Source organism: Lissotriton helveticus, chromosome 4_1 (genome assembly GCF_964261635.1).
Source record: "Lissotriton helveticus chromosome 4_1, aLisHel1.1, whole genome shotgun sequence".
Classification (NCBI taxonomy): domain Eukaryota; kingdom Metazoa; phylum Chordata; class Amphibia; order Caudata; family Salamandridae; genus Lissotriton; species Lissotriton helveticus.
This window is the reverse complement of record NC_136063.1, coordinates 1,095,285,994-1,095,299,887: the sequence shown is the minus strand read 5'-3', so window position 1 is coordinate 1,095,299,887 and position 13,894 is coordinate 1,095,285,994. Positions and strand designations below refer to the sequence as shown.

The 13,894-nt window shown below is 44.2% G+C and overlaps 7 pseudogenes; all 7 read left to right on the top strand.

Annotated features, from left to right (window-relative positions):
- Window positions 1-82: 82 nt before the first annotated feature.
- Window positions 83-201, top strand: LOC144829742 (5S ribosomal RNA; annotated as a pseudogene).
- Window positions 202-985: 784 nt separating this feature from the next.
- LOC144829777 (5S ribosomal RNA) lies at window positions 986-1,094 on the top strand (annotated as a pseudogene).
- Window positions 1,095-3,028: 1,934 nt separating this feature from the next.
- Window positions 3,029-3,137, top strand: LOC144829655 (5S ribosomal RNA; annotated as a pseudogene).
- A 113-nt stretch (window positions 3,138-3,250) lies between these two features.
- LOC144829580 (5S ribosomal RNA) lies at window positions 3,251-3,369 on the top strand (annotated as a pseudogene).
- A 1,008-nt stretch (window positions 3,370-4,377) lies between these two features.
- On the top strand, window positions 4,378-4,486 carry LOC144829813 (5S ribosomal RNA; annotated as a pseudogene).
- A 101-nt stretch (window positions 4,487-4,587) lies between these two features.
- On the top strand, window positions 4,588-4,706 carry LOC144829582 (5S ribosomal RNA; annotated as a pseudogene).
- A 569-nt stretch (window positions 4,707-5,275) lies between these two features.
- LOC144829789 (5S ribosomal RNA) lies at window positions 5,276-5,384 on the top strand (annotated as a pseudogene).
- Window positions 5,385-13,894: the final 8,510 nt, after the last annotated feature.

Here is a 13,894-nt window from a genome sequence, read left to right as displayed (position 1 = left end):
AGAGTGGCTTGGCTCGCTTACTATGGCCAGCACATGAAGTAGTAGGAAAAAATCTAAGAGCCCTAAAGTCAGTGCTCTTCATGTCTGCTGCCATACCACCCTGAAAGCACCTGAGATTGTCTGATCTCAGAAGTTAAGCATGGTCGGGCCTGGTTAGTACTTGGATAGGAGAATGAGTGGGAATATCAGGTGCTGTAGGCTTTTTGTTGTTTTTTGTTTTTGCTTTAGATGAATGAGGGTGGGTTGTCTCACTTACTTTTGCCAGCACTGCAGTAGGATGAAAAATATTAAGAGCCTCAAAGTCAGTGCTCTTCATACTTATGGCCATACTTTCCTGAAAGCATCTGATCTCAGAAGTTAAGCAGGGTCTTGCCTGGTTAGTTCATGGATGGGAGACCGCCTGGAAATACCAGGAGATGTAGGCTTTTTTTTGCTGTAGGTAAATGAGAGTGGCTTGTCTCGCTTACTATGGACAGCACTGAAGTGGAATGATAAAAGCTAGGAAGGAGACCCCAAAGTCAGTGTTCTTAATTCCTATGGACATACCACCTTGAAAGCACCTGATCCTTCAGATGTCAGAAGTTCAGGAGGATTGAGCCTGGTCAGTACCTGGATGGTAGACCGCCTGGGAATACTAGGTGCTGTAGGCTTTTTTTGTGTTTTTTTGTTTTGCTTGAATGCGGGTGGCTTGTCTCACTTACCACGGCCAGCACTGAAATAGAATGAAAAAAGCTAAAAGCCATAAAGTCAGTGCTCTTTATGCCTATGGCCATAATACCCATAAAGCACCAGATCTCGTCTGATCTCAGAAGTTAAGCAGGGTTGGGACTGAGTAGCACCTGGATTGGATGACCGCCTTGGAATACCAGTTGATGTAAGCTTTTTGCTTTGCTTTAGTTGAATGAGGTTGGCTTGTCTCACTTACTAGGGACAACACTGAAGTAGAATGAACAAAGTTAAGAGCCCCAATTCCAGTTCTAATCATGCCCACGTCCATACCACCCTTTAAGCACCTGATCTCAAAAGTTAACCAGGGTCAGGCCTGGTTAGTACCTGGATGGGAGACCGTCTGGGAATACCAGGTGAAGTAGGCTTTTTTTTTTGCTTTAGGTGAATGAGGGTGGCTTGTCTTCCTTACAATGGACAACACTGAAGTAGAATGAAAAAAGCTAAGAGCGCAAAATTCAGTGCTCTTTATGCATACGGCCAGTGCTTTAAATTGAAAAAAAAATGCAGGTACTCACTTAAATGTGGCGAGTAGGCGAGGCTAGGGGCGGGGCTAAAGGCAAAACATGCAACGTTTATTGACATATACTAGTTGCAACAGATATCAAAACACGAGAAATGTGTTTCTATAAACAGAACAGGTTAATCTGTTATACAAAAAGAAAGTCAAACACAGTGATATTTTAACATTTCCTTATTTTGTAATATTTCTCTCCCTTTTATCTCACACAAAAACACGCTGACACAGGAAGGCAAACAGACAAACAAAAGCAGACACTCACACAAAAGAATCAGGTGGGCTTAAAGCCCTTTTAAACTCCCATGGCTTTCCTCATTGTGCTGTCACTGGGCTGCCTCGATTACTTGCAACACAGCATGATGGTGAACACCAGGAGATCATGCAAATGAGCCCATGCTGAATAGTTCAGTGGTGGCTCAGCTCAGAGCTATAAAAGTGATTTAGCTGTCAAAGAGACAGACTACCACCACCCGAGGCCAATGCGCATACCCTTCATGAGTACCGGTAATCTCCACGGCAGTAGAGATGTGCCGGTACTCTAGTGATGGAAATAAGAAGTGCCCTGTACTCAGAACCTCTGAGTACCAGCCTATTTAAAGCACGAACTACGGCCATACCACCCCGAAAGCACCTGATCTCAGAAGTTAAGCAGGGTCAGACCTGATTAGCACCTGGATGAGAGACCGCCTGGGAATACCAGGAGATGTAGGCTTTTTTGTTTTGCTTTAGTTGAATGTGGTTGGCTTGTCTTGTCTTGCTTACTCTGGACAGCAATGTAGTAGAATGAAAAAAGCCAAGAGCCCCAAAGTCAGTGTTTTTAATGCCTATGGATATACCACCATGAAAGCACTTGATCCTTCTGATGCCAAAAGTTGAGCAGGGTTAGGACTGGTTAGTTGTTAACACTAAGAGGGGTAGAGAGAAGAAAAACAATACAAGCAGAGTGATGAACATGCAGTGGCACAAATCGTGTGTTTAGAAAACTGCCCTCACTCACACACAAATGTGTGTGGCATGCTTCATCATCGGGTCTGCTAACAAAACATCCTGGCGTAGCCACGCACAGTATGGAGCATAGGGACACACAAAAGTGACAAACAGTGATAACAAAGTGTGTATTACCCTGTGACTGGGTACAGTGATAGAAAAAAGTGCAGCGACGGAAAGTGCTTAAAACTGGCTTGTGGATACCCTTCCAGAACCCTTTATTCATGGGTCCAAGGCCAGGATTAAAATAGTGAAGGATGGGAAGTGTTATAGAGAATGTAAGGTTCCCAAAATACCCCTACTTAAACTGCCAATGAAGTTTAAGGAGGTGTGTTTTGGGAACCTGACATTCTCTATAACGCTCCCCATCCTATTGGCAGTTTAAAGAGGGATGTTTTCCCCCTCCCTATGCTCCATCCTGTGCGTGGCTACGCCAGGATGTTTTGTTAGCAGACCCGGTGATGAAGCATGTCACACACAATTGTGTGTGAGTGAGGGCAGTTTTCTAAACACATGATTTGTGCCACTGCATGTTCATCACTCTGCTTGTATTGTTTTTCTTCTCTCTACCCCTCTTAGTATTAACTTTCTATATTAGGGGATTTGGGGTAGTGGAGAGTTACTGACCCTCTCCACTCTTCTGTGAGTAAGGATGGGAGACCGCCTGGAAAGACCAGGTGTACTAGGCTTTTTTTGTTTTGCTTTAGGTGAATGAGGGTGGCTTATCTCACTTACTTTGGACACCACTGAAATAAAATGAAAAAAGCTAAGAGGCCCAAATTCTGTGCTATTCATGCCTAAGTCCATACCACCCTGAAAGCACCTGATCTCAGACGTTAAGCAGGGTCGGGCCTGATTAGTACTTGGATGGGACAACGCCTGGGAATATCAGGTGATGTAGACTTTTTTGTTTTTATGTTTTGCTTTAGTTGAATGAGAGTGGCTTGTCTCGCTTACTTTGGACAGCACTGAAGTAGAATGAAAAAACCAAAGAGCCCCAAAGTTAGTGCTCTTTATGCCTATGGCCATACCACCCTAAAAGCACCTGATCCCGTCACATTTCAGAAGTTAAGCAGGTTTGGGCCTTGTTAGTACCTGGTTGGGTGACCGCCTGGGAATCCCAGGTGCTGTTGCCATTTTTTGTATTTTTTTGTTTTGCTTTAGGTGAATGAGGGTGGCTTATCTCGCTTACTTTGGACAGCACTGAAGTAGATTGAAAAAAGCTAAGAACCCCAAATTCAGTGTTTATAATTCCTATGGATATACCACCATGAAAGCACCTGATCCTTCTGATGTCAATAATTGAGCAGGGTTATGCCTAGTTAGTACCTGGATGGGAAACTGCCGGGAAGACCAGGTGTAGCAGACTTTCTGTTGTTTTTTTTGTTTTGCTTTAGGTGAATGAGGGAGGCTTTTCCCGCTTACTGTGGACAGCACTGAATTAGAATGAAAAAAGCTAAGAGCCCCAAATTCAGTGCTGTCCATGCCTAAGGCCATACCACCCTGAAGGCACCTCATCTCAAACTTTAAGCAGGGTCGGGCATGGTTAGTACCTGGATGGAAGATCGCTTGGGAATACCAGGAGATGTAGGCTTTTTTGTGTTTTTGGTTTTGCTTTAGTTGTATGAGGGCGGCTTGTCTCAATTACTTTGGAAAGCACTGAAGTAGAATGAAAACATCTAAGAGCCCCAAATTCACTGCTATTCATGCCTAAGGCCATACCACCCTGAAAGCACCTGATCTGAGAAGTTCAGCAGGGTCTGACCCGATTAGCACCTGGATGGGAGACCGCCTGGGAATACCAGGAGATATAGGCTTTTTTGTTTTTTGTTTTGCTTTAGTTGAATGAGGGCGGCTTGTCTTGCTTACTATGGACAGCACTGAAGTAGAATGAAAAAAGCTAAGAGCCCCAAAGTCAGAGCTTTTTAATGCCTATGGACATACCACCATGAAAGCACCTGATCCTTCTGATGTCAAAAGGTGAGCAGGGTTAAGCCTGGTTAGTACCTGGATTGGAGACGGCCAGGTGCAGTAGGTGATTTTTTGTCTTGCTCTGGTGAATGAGAGAGGCTTGTCTTGCTTACTTTAGACAGCACTGAAGTAGAATGAAAAAAGCTAAGAGCCCCAAATTCTGTGCTGTTCATGCCTAAGTCCATACCACCCTGAAAGCACCTGATCTCCGACGTTAAGCAGGGTCAGGCCTGGTTAGTACCTGAATGGGACACCGCCTTGGAATACCAGGTGATGTAGGCTTTTTTTTGCTTTAGGTGAATGAGGGTGGCTTGTCTCACTTACCATGGACAGCACTGAAGTAGAATGAAAAAACTAAGAGCCCCAAAGTCAGTGCTCTTAATGCCTATGGCCATACTACCCTGAAAGCACCTGATCCTGTCATATTTCAGAATTTAAGCAGGATTGGGCCTAGTTAGTACCTGGTTGGGAGACTGCCTGGGAATCCCAGGTGCTGTAGGCTTTTTAAAAATATTTTTGTTTTGCTTTAGGTTAATTTAATTGGCTTCTCTCGCTTACTATGGCCAGTCCCGAAGTAGAATGAAAAAAGCTAAGAGCCCCAAGTTCACTGCTATTCATGCCTAAAGCCATACCACAATGCAAGCACCTGATCTCAGAAGTTAAGCAGGGTCGGACCTGATTAGGACCTGGATGGGAGACTGCCTGGGAATACCAGGAGATATAGGCTTTTTTTTTATTTTTTTTTGCTTTTTTGAATGAGGGTGGCTTGCCTCACTTACTATGGACAGCACTGTAGTAGAATGAAAAAAGCTAAGAGCGACAAAGTCAAAGCTTTTAATGCCTATGGACACCCCACCATGAAAGTACCTGATCCTTCTAATGTCAAAAGTTGAGCAGGTTTAGGCCTGGTTAGTACCTAGAGGGGAGACCGCTTGGGAATAGCAAGAGATGTAGTCTTTTTTGTTTTTTTTATTTTGCTTTAGTTGAATGAGGGTGGCTTGTCTCGCTTACTTTGGACAGCATTGAAGTAGAATGATAAAAGCTAGGAGCCCCAAATTATGTGCTATTCGTGCCTAAGTCCATACCACCAGGAAAGCACCTGATCTCAGACGTTAAGCAGGGCCGTGCCTGGTTAGTACTTGGAAGGGATACCACCTGGGAATACCAGGTGATTTAGGCTTTTTTTTGCTTCAGGTGAATGAGGGTGGCTTGTCTCACTTACCATGGACAGCACTGAAATAGAATGAAAAAAAAGAAGATCCCCAAAGCCAGTGCTCTTAATGCCTATGGCCATACCACCATGAAAGCACCTTATCCTCTGTTGTCTGGGCCTTCCTCTAAAAAAGGTTCCGAAGTTGATGGGCTGCTGTCTTTAGTTGTGATTTTTTTCCGTATCGCTGGTCGGTGCGTTTGGTCTAGCAGATGCGGTCGTGAATGTGTCAGTTTTCTATGGTGGACGGTTAGACGATTCGCTGCCAGATGATGAAGTGTCAGTTTGTTGGTTATATGGCTTGTTTCTTCGTCTTTGGGCGTACACCTCTGCCCAGGTGTAAACCTCTCCCAGTTTATAGTCCAGGGTATCCCTTCTGAACTTACGTATTTTTCTGTCATTAATCTCTTTTGTATGTTTCTCAAGTTGTATATTGATATCCTCCAATATTTTCGACAATTCATCAGATGAAACTGCATCTGCTAGTTCATGTTCAATCTCTTTAATTTCTTTATTGAGGTCAATAAGAATGTGAGATAATTCTTCAACTATAAGTAGTATTAAGTCGAGACTGCATGTATTGAGAATCGCATTCCATTTTTCTTGAAATGATTTTGAATTCTTGCATAAGGATGGTTTCAACGCTATCCTTAGTCCACTGGGGATCCGTAGGGCTCTATGATAGTTGATGAGCGTATTTGCGTATAATTTCTGGTTGACTTGACGTTTCGTTAAATATAAAAGTTGTCTAAGTCATTGTTCTTTAGTGCGGCCTGTGGTTTCTTGAGCTATATCCTCATTGATCAATGCGTATATACGCGCTGTTTCTTCATCATCGAAGGCGAGAGTACTTGCTTTGGCTTCAGTTGGTTCCGTCATTTCATCAAATTGCATTGTAGAAGGTGTGCATGCTACCTTGCCACACGGGCGGAAAAACAGGTACTTACAAAAAATAGGAAGGGGAGGTTCATCATATCAAAATGAAGTGTTTCATACTGAATTCATGTGGATAAATCATAAAGCCCTTTTTCTAGGAGCTCTAAAACCAAAAGGATATAGCATTCAATAGTATGTAATTACGAACATATCACAATATCACTGAATCTGACAATAGTGGAAAGAACATAATGTGATGTGACCTCACGCAAGTGAAGCGGATCCGGCTTGGGAGTCCGAAATGCATCGGAGCAATAAGATAATGTCGATCAGAGGTTATGATTTATCCACATGAATTAAGTACGAAACACTTCATTTTGATATGATGAAAATATCAAGAAATGTCACTTTTTGAAAAATAAACTAACGCAACTACTCTAAAACTCAGGAGTCTTCTGTGAAGAACCCATGGTGTGCCCTATTCAGGGATGCACTCATATTTTTCTGTGTGCACTTACTTGCCATTACTGGATGACGTACTAGGCTGGATACGTTTCCTGAGGGAGCACTCTACCATTTAATCTTTTTTTGATCTTTAAGGATACAAATTGTGCTGTGCACCTCCCCTTCCTATTTTTTGTAAGTACCTGTTTTTCTGCCCGTGTGGCAGGTAGCACGCACACCTTCTACAATGCAATTTGATGAAATCACGAAATCAACTGAAGTCAAAGCAAGTACTCACGCCTTCGATGATGAAGAAACAGCGCATATATACGCATTGATCAATGGGGATATAGTTCAAGAAACCACAGGCCGCACTAAAGAACAATGCATTAGACAACTTTTATATTTTACGAAACGTCTAGTCAACCAGAAATTATACGCGAATACGCTCATCAAATATCATAGAGCCCTACGGATCCCCCATGGACTAAGGATAGCGTTGAAACCATCCTTATGCAAGAATTCGAAATCATTTCAAGAAAAAAGGAATGCGATTCTCAATAAATGCAGTCTCGACTTAATACTACTTATAGTTGAAGAATTGTCTCACATTCTTATTGACCTCAATAAAGAAATTAAAGAGATTGAACATGAACTAGCAGATGCAGTTTCATCTAATGAATTGTCGAAAATATTGGAGGATATCAATATACAACTTGAGAAACATACAAAAGAGATTAATGAAAGAAAAATACGTAAGTTCAGAAGGGATACCCTGGACTATAAACTGGGAGAGGTTTACACCTGGGCAGAGGTGTACACCCAAAGACGAAGAAACAAGCCATATAACCAACAAACTGACACTTCATCATCTGGCAGCGAATCGTCAAACTGTCCACCAAAGAAAACTGACACATTCACGACCGCATCTTCTAGACCAAACGCACCGACCGGCGATACGGAAAAAATCACAACTAAAGACAGCAGCCCATCAACTTCAGAATCTTATTTAGAGGAAGGCCCAGACGACAGAGGAGACCCCGGAGGGGTAAACGAAAAGGGTCACCCAAATACACGAAGTGCGATCGAAAAGAAAAAGAAGAAGAACACTTAGTAATCAATATTTCAGATACCACTTTAACACCATACGAAACAAAACTACTGGAAAAAGGGACATCGTTCATTCCGACTACACACACTAACCTACTCGAACTGGAAGTCAGCACCTTTAAATTTACTCGCAAATTGCGATTACGTCATTATTTTTTCGACAATGTTTTACCACTTCCTACTAATGTCAAACCAGATCAACTGAGGGGTTTACGCCCACCAAGTTCATACCAAGCACCCTGCAGTCACAAATGTATTGATATGTTTGAAACCCTTGTCAAGCAAAATTTGATGAAAATCAATTACAAAAAGAAAATCAAAGAGAACATCACCCAGAAAGATCGTGATACACTTGAAAAAATAGCGGACAACAAACAGATCAAATGCGTCAAAGTAGACAAAGGCGGAGCCCTGGTCGTTTTAAACACGCAAATGTATGAAGACAAGATACTTGAACACATCTCCGACGAACACACCTACATGAAACTCGACGATAACCCAACCATGCAATTTAAGGCTACCCTCAATGACTTAATTACTAAAGCCAATGAATTGGGAATTATCGATGATAAGACCAAAAGATACCTGCTTTTAGAACACCCTAAAAGCCCATCTATGTATATGACACCAAAAATCCACAAAAGCATTGAAGATCCACCGTTTAGACCCATAGGTGGAGAAGAGTCTTGCCGGTGGCAGTGGCAGGCTCTATCTACTTGGCGCTTTGTATGCTATCGGTTACACTGTTTGCGCTGCACTTCTAGCGTACTGTTTTTCTTAATGTAGCGACTGAGGCTCATTTTAAAACGTTTTCTTGTGTGTTCTATATTTTAAAATTGAAAACTGTACCTCACCTCCAGGCTGAGTTAGAGCTTGGGAAACCACGTAGTCCGCCCACTCCCGCCCCGTTCTGCCGCGTCCAATCTTGGGCGTTTGAAGCGGAGGGTGAGGAGGAGCCCAGCACTTCCGGGCTCAGGGCTCACAGGTCAGCGCTCTAGCGACACTGTGTGTGGTTATTATTTAAGGTCAGGTGAAGCGCACTCGCGTTTTGGAGAAGAGTCTTGCCGGTGGCAGTGGCAGGCTCTATCTACTTGGCGCTTTGTATGCTATCGGTTACACTGTTTGCGCTGCACTTCTAGCGTACTGTTTTTCTTAATGTAGCGACTGAGGCTCATTTTAAAACGTTTTCTTGTGTGTTCTATATTTTAAAATTGAAAACTGTACCTCACCTCCAGGCTGAGTTAGAGCTTGGGAAACCACGTAGTCCGCCCACTCCCGCCCCGTTCCGCCGCGTCCAATCTTGGGCGTTTGAAGCGGAGGGTGAGGAGGAGCCCAGCACTTCCGGGCTCAGGGCTCACAGGTCAGCGCTCTAGCGACACTGTGTGTGGTTATTATTTAAGGTCAGGTGAAGCGCACTCGCGCTGTGGAGAAGAGTCTTGCCGGTGGCAGTGGCAGCTCTATCTACTTGGCGCTTTGTATGCTATCGGTTACACTGTTTGCGCTGCACTCCTAGCGTACTGTTTTTCTTAATGTAGCGACTGAGGCTCATTTTAATACGTTTTCTTGTGTGTTCTATATTTTAAAATTGAAAACTGTACCTCACCTCCAGGCTGAGTTAGAGCTTGGGAAACCACGTAGTCCGCCCACTCCCGCCCCGTTCCGCTGCGTCCAATCTTGGGCGTTTGAAGCGGAGGGTGAGGAGGAGCCCAGCACTTCCAGGCTCAGGGCTCACAGGTCAGCGCTCTAGCGACACTGTGTGTGGTTAATATTTAAGGTCAGGTGAAGCGCACTCGCGCTGTGGAGAAGAGTCTTGCCGGTGGCAGTGGCAGGCTCTATCTACTTGGCGCTTTGTATGCTATCGGTTACACTGTTTGCGCTGCACTTCTAGCGTACTGTTTTTCTTAATGTAGCGACTGAGGCTCATTTTAAAACGTTTTCTTGTGTGTTCTATATTTTAAAATTGAAAACTGTACCTCACCTCCAGGCTGAGTTAGAGCTTGGGAAACCACGTAGTCCGCCCACTCCCGCCCAGTTCCGCCGCGTCCAATCTTGGGCGTTTGAAGCGGAGGGTGAGGAGGAGCCCAGCACTTCCGGGCTCAGGGCTCACAGGTCAGCGCTCTAGCGACCCTTACTTCCCTTATAAATGTGTTTGGGTCAGCGACCGCGCAGCGGACGCGTGCAGCGGGCGCGCCGGAAGCGCGCCGAAGTCGAGCCAAAGTCCTGCCCGTCTGCGCCCGTCCGCGGCCGGACGGGGCGCGGGGCCATAAACCCTGGCTCTCCTACATTTGCCACCATAAGGTATGACAGACAAGAACTGTTGGACATTCAGTCCAATATTCCCTTATGCTGCAAACATTCTATGAATGCACTAGCGCTAAAGAAATGTACGATATGCACATTTGTTCCAGGAAAAAACATAAAAACTAATAGTGCGACATGCACAATAAAAGCAGCCCTACTTAACTGCAGGTCCCTTCGAAAACATTGTATAGAAATCTTTCACCTGCTCGAGGATGACGAGATTGATGCCCTGTTTCTTACGGAAACATGGCTGGACGAATACTCAGACCCCGATATCATTCAGGCCCTACCTCCCGGTTACTCCCTCTCCAGATTGGATAGAAAGGATGGTAGAGGCGGGGGTATTGCCATTGCCACTAAAGCTCCTCTAGAATGTTCCCTCTCTCCTATTTTTGTTGACCATAGTGAAGCTGGGTCTTTTACCATCACTATTGGACCCAACCACTCTTTCTCAGGCATTCTCATGTACCGTCCCCCTGGTAGGCTCTATGACTTCACTTCCACTCTTATGGAAACCCTGACCCATCTAGCACTTAGGAAAACACGTTTATTAGTACTAGGTGATTTAAATGTCCACTTTGATGACCCCATCGATAAGGAGGCGGTAGACATCAAAGCCGAGTTACTCTCCCTACAACTAGAGATAAAAAATAATGATCCCTCACACCAACATGGACACCTATTGGACCCGGTTTTTGGGAACTGGAAGGGAGTTCAGACCCTATCTCCCCAGCCAGTACCATGGTCTGATCATTTCATTGTTCCTATACAACTCCAACTAGATGGTACGGAACAGTACAAACAAAGCTCACAGCGATATAAACGAAGGAAATGGAAAAACTTCTCTATAGACTCCTTCACAAAAATCCTCCTAGACGCAGGTCCTCCTACAGGATCCAATTGCGAGACAGCATATGAGCATTTACAAGAATGCATCACGAAAGCTTTGGACATCACTGCCCCTAATCGTACGGTAACTAATGCCACAAGGACTAAAAAAACGGCCCCGTGGTTTAGTCAGGAGCTCCAACTTGCCAAAACCGCTTGTAAAAAACTCGAAAGGGAATGGCGTCTCAATTTCTGCCCTGAAATCAAAGCCCGTTATAAAGTAGCACAAAAAGAATACAATAAAAAGATACGCTTGTCCAAGGCATCTCACTATAACAATCGGATCTTGGAAGCTGAAAACTCCTCGAAAGAGCTCTTCCAAATTTACAAAGAAATTTCAATAACTGATTCTAACTCCACTCCCCATAATGACTCAGTAGAAACTTGTAATAAAATTGCTAAGTTTTTCTCTGGCAAAATCACGAACATATATGCTAATTTTTCTAACAAAATAAAATCTGGCACTGATTTTGCAGAGAGTGAAGACCTTATACGTACACAATCATGTCTTTGTATCTTCTCCGTTCCTCCTGTTGAAATCCTAGTGAAAACCTGTAAAAGTATCAAATCTGGCTCCCCACGAGATCCCGCTCCACCCAAAATTCTAGCAGCCAGTCTTGCTGTCTTAGAGCCCCACTTCAGACATCTGCTCCAAATATCTTTTTCCACTGCTTGTCTACCTGCAGAATGGAAGAAAGCTATAGTCCTTCCAATAAAAAAAAAACCAACATTAGTCAAGACATATTGGAGAACCTACGCCCGATCTCCCTGCTACCCTATCTAGCAAAATTGGCAGAGAAAGTAGCTAATGTCCAGCTTATGGCCCATCTTGAAGCCCAAAGTGCATATCATTCATCGCAGTCGGGCTTCAGATCGAGCTTCTCCACAGAGACAGCTCTCCTGAGAGCTACTGAAACTCTGCGGGAAGGAGCTGACGAAGGCAAGACCATGGCTCTTATCATGCTGGACCTCAGCGCCGCGTTTGACACTGTAGCACATTCCATCTTGCTACAGTGTCTAAACAAAATGGGGGTCATCAAAGAAGCGCTGGGATGGCTGAAGGCTTTCCTTACCAACAGGAGTTTTCAGGTTCAGAGAGGGACCTTCCTTTCGGACAGCATGACATTAGAACAGGGGGTACCTCAGGGCTCTGCCCTGAGTCCCACCCTGTTTAACCTATACATGGCACCGTTGGCAGAGGTGGTCCAATCGTTCGGCGTAGAGATTGTCTCTTACGCCGACGATACTCAACTTCTGATCTCCCTGTCTCAAGCTCCCTCCTCTGAGGCCGACAACTTTAAATCCTGCATGAGCAAGCTTGCAGGCTGGATCACCGAACATTGCCTCAAGTTAAATGGCACCAAAACTGAGGTACTAATAATAGGAGGAAAAGACACAACGTGGACTAAAGACTGGTGGCCTACCTGTCTGGGACCCCTACCAACTCCCAGTCAGGAAGCTAAGAACTTGGGTGTCTGGATAGACAACAAGCTCTCCTATGATAGCCATGTCAAAAAAACAGTAGGGAAGTGCTTTGGAGTCATGAAAACTCTTAACCGCACCCTGGACTTTCTTCCTGTGAACTCCAGGCGCACCATGACCCAGGCACTCATTACCTCCCGGATAGACTATGGCAACGTGCTGCTGCTGGGCACTTCTGAAAAAAACATCAGAAAACTACAAGTCCTACAAAACTCAGCCGCACGTCTAGTGCTAAGACTCCCCCGCAGAGCCCCCTCCAAACCTTCCTTAGATACCCTCCACTGGTTACCTATCGGTAAGAGGATACTATTTAAAGCATTACTCTGGTGCCACAGGATTATCTATCAAAAAGCTCCATCCTATATGTCTGATTTAGCCTTACTGTATGAGCCCAACAGATCCCTTCGCTCCAAGGGAACGGGTCTGCTTAAACCATCGCTCCCTAAAAAAGCCAGAATGGGAGGTAGGTCCTTCCGCACCCTTGCAGCCAAGAAATGGAATTCCCTCCCCATGAATATCAGACTAGAAAAAAATGAGGTTTCCTTCAGAAAATTGGTGAAAACCTATCTTTTCACTCTCTAGCTGCTTGTCATATGTCTCTGTCCTCTTAAGACTCTATCTCCACAGCGCGGGGACACGCCGGGAGGCGTCACCAGGCGCTTTACAAACCCCTTTAATAATAATAATAATAATAGTATCCACTAGGGGATCCCTGCATGAACTAGTAGGAAAATTCCTAGACAGATACTTACAGCCTCTGGTAAAGCACATGAAAAGTTACGTGAAAGATACTACTGACTTTTTATTGAAACTATCTGAAGTGACCATACAAGCTGAAGAGCGTCTGGTCTTATGTACTGCAGATGTTAGATCTTTGTATAATACTATCCCTCATGCTGGGGGCATTGAAGCGATTGAGAAAGCAATCTTGAACAGTGACATTGAAACTTCCATGCAACAATTTCTAATGGAACTCATGTTGTTCACTCTATACCACAGCTACTTTGAGTATAAAAATGCATGGTATCTGCAACTATCCGGCATGTCCATGGGAAACTGTGCGGCGCCCACATACGCCAACATATATATGAAAGAATTTGAAGACATGCATATCTACGGGAACTCCAACTGGACTGACAACATTATCATGTTCGTCAGATACATTGACGATCTGTTTTTTATTTGGAAAAATTCAAAAGAACTCTTACTACAATCTTTAACCATATTGAACACCATGGATGAAAGAATCCAACTCACATGACAATTGAGTGAAGATTCCATCACATTCCTAGATGTACAGATTACTAGAACGCTGAACGGCTTAGAAACTGATCTATACCGAAAACTGACTGATCGCAATAACACCTTGCATTTTTCAA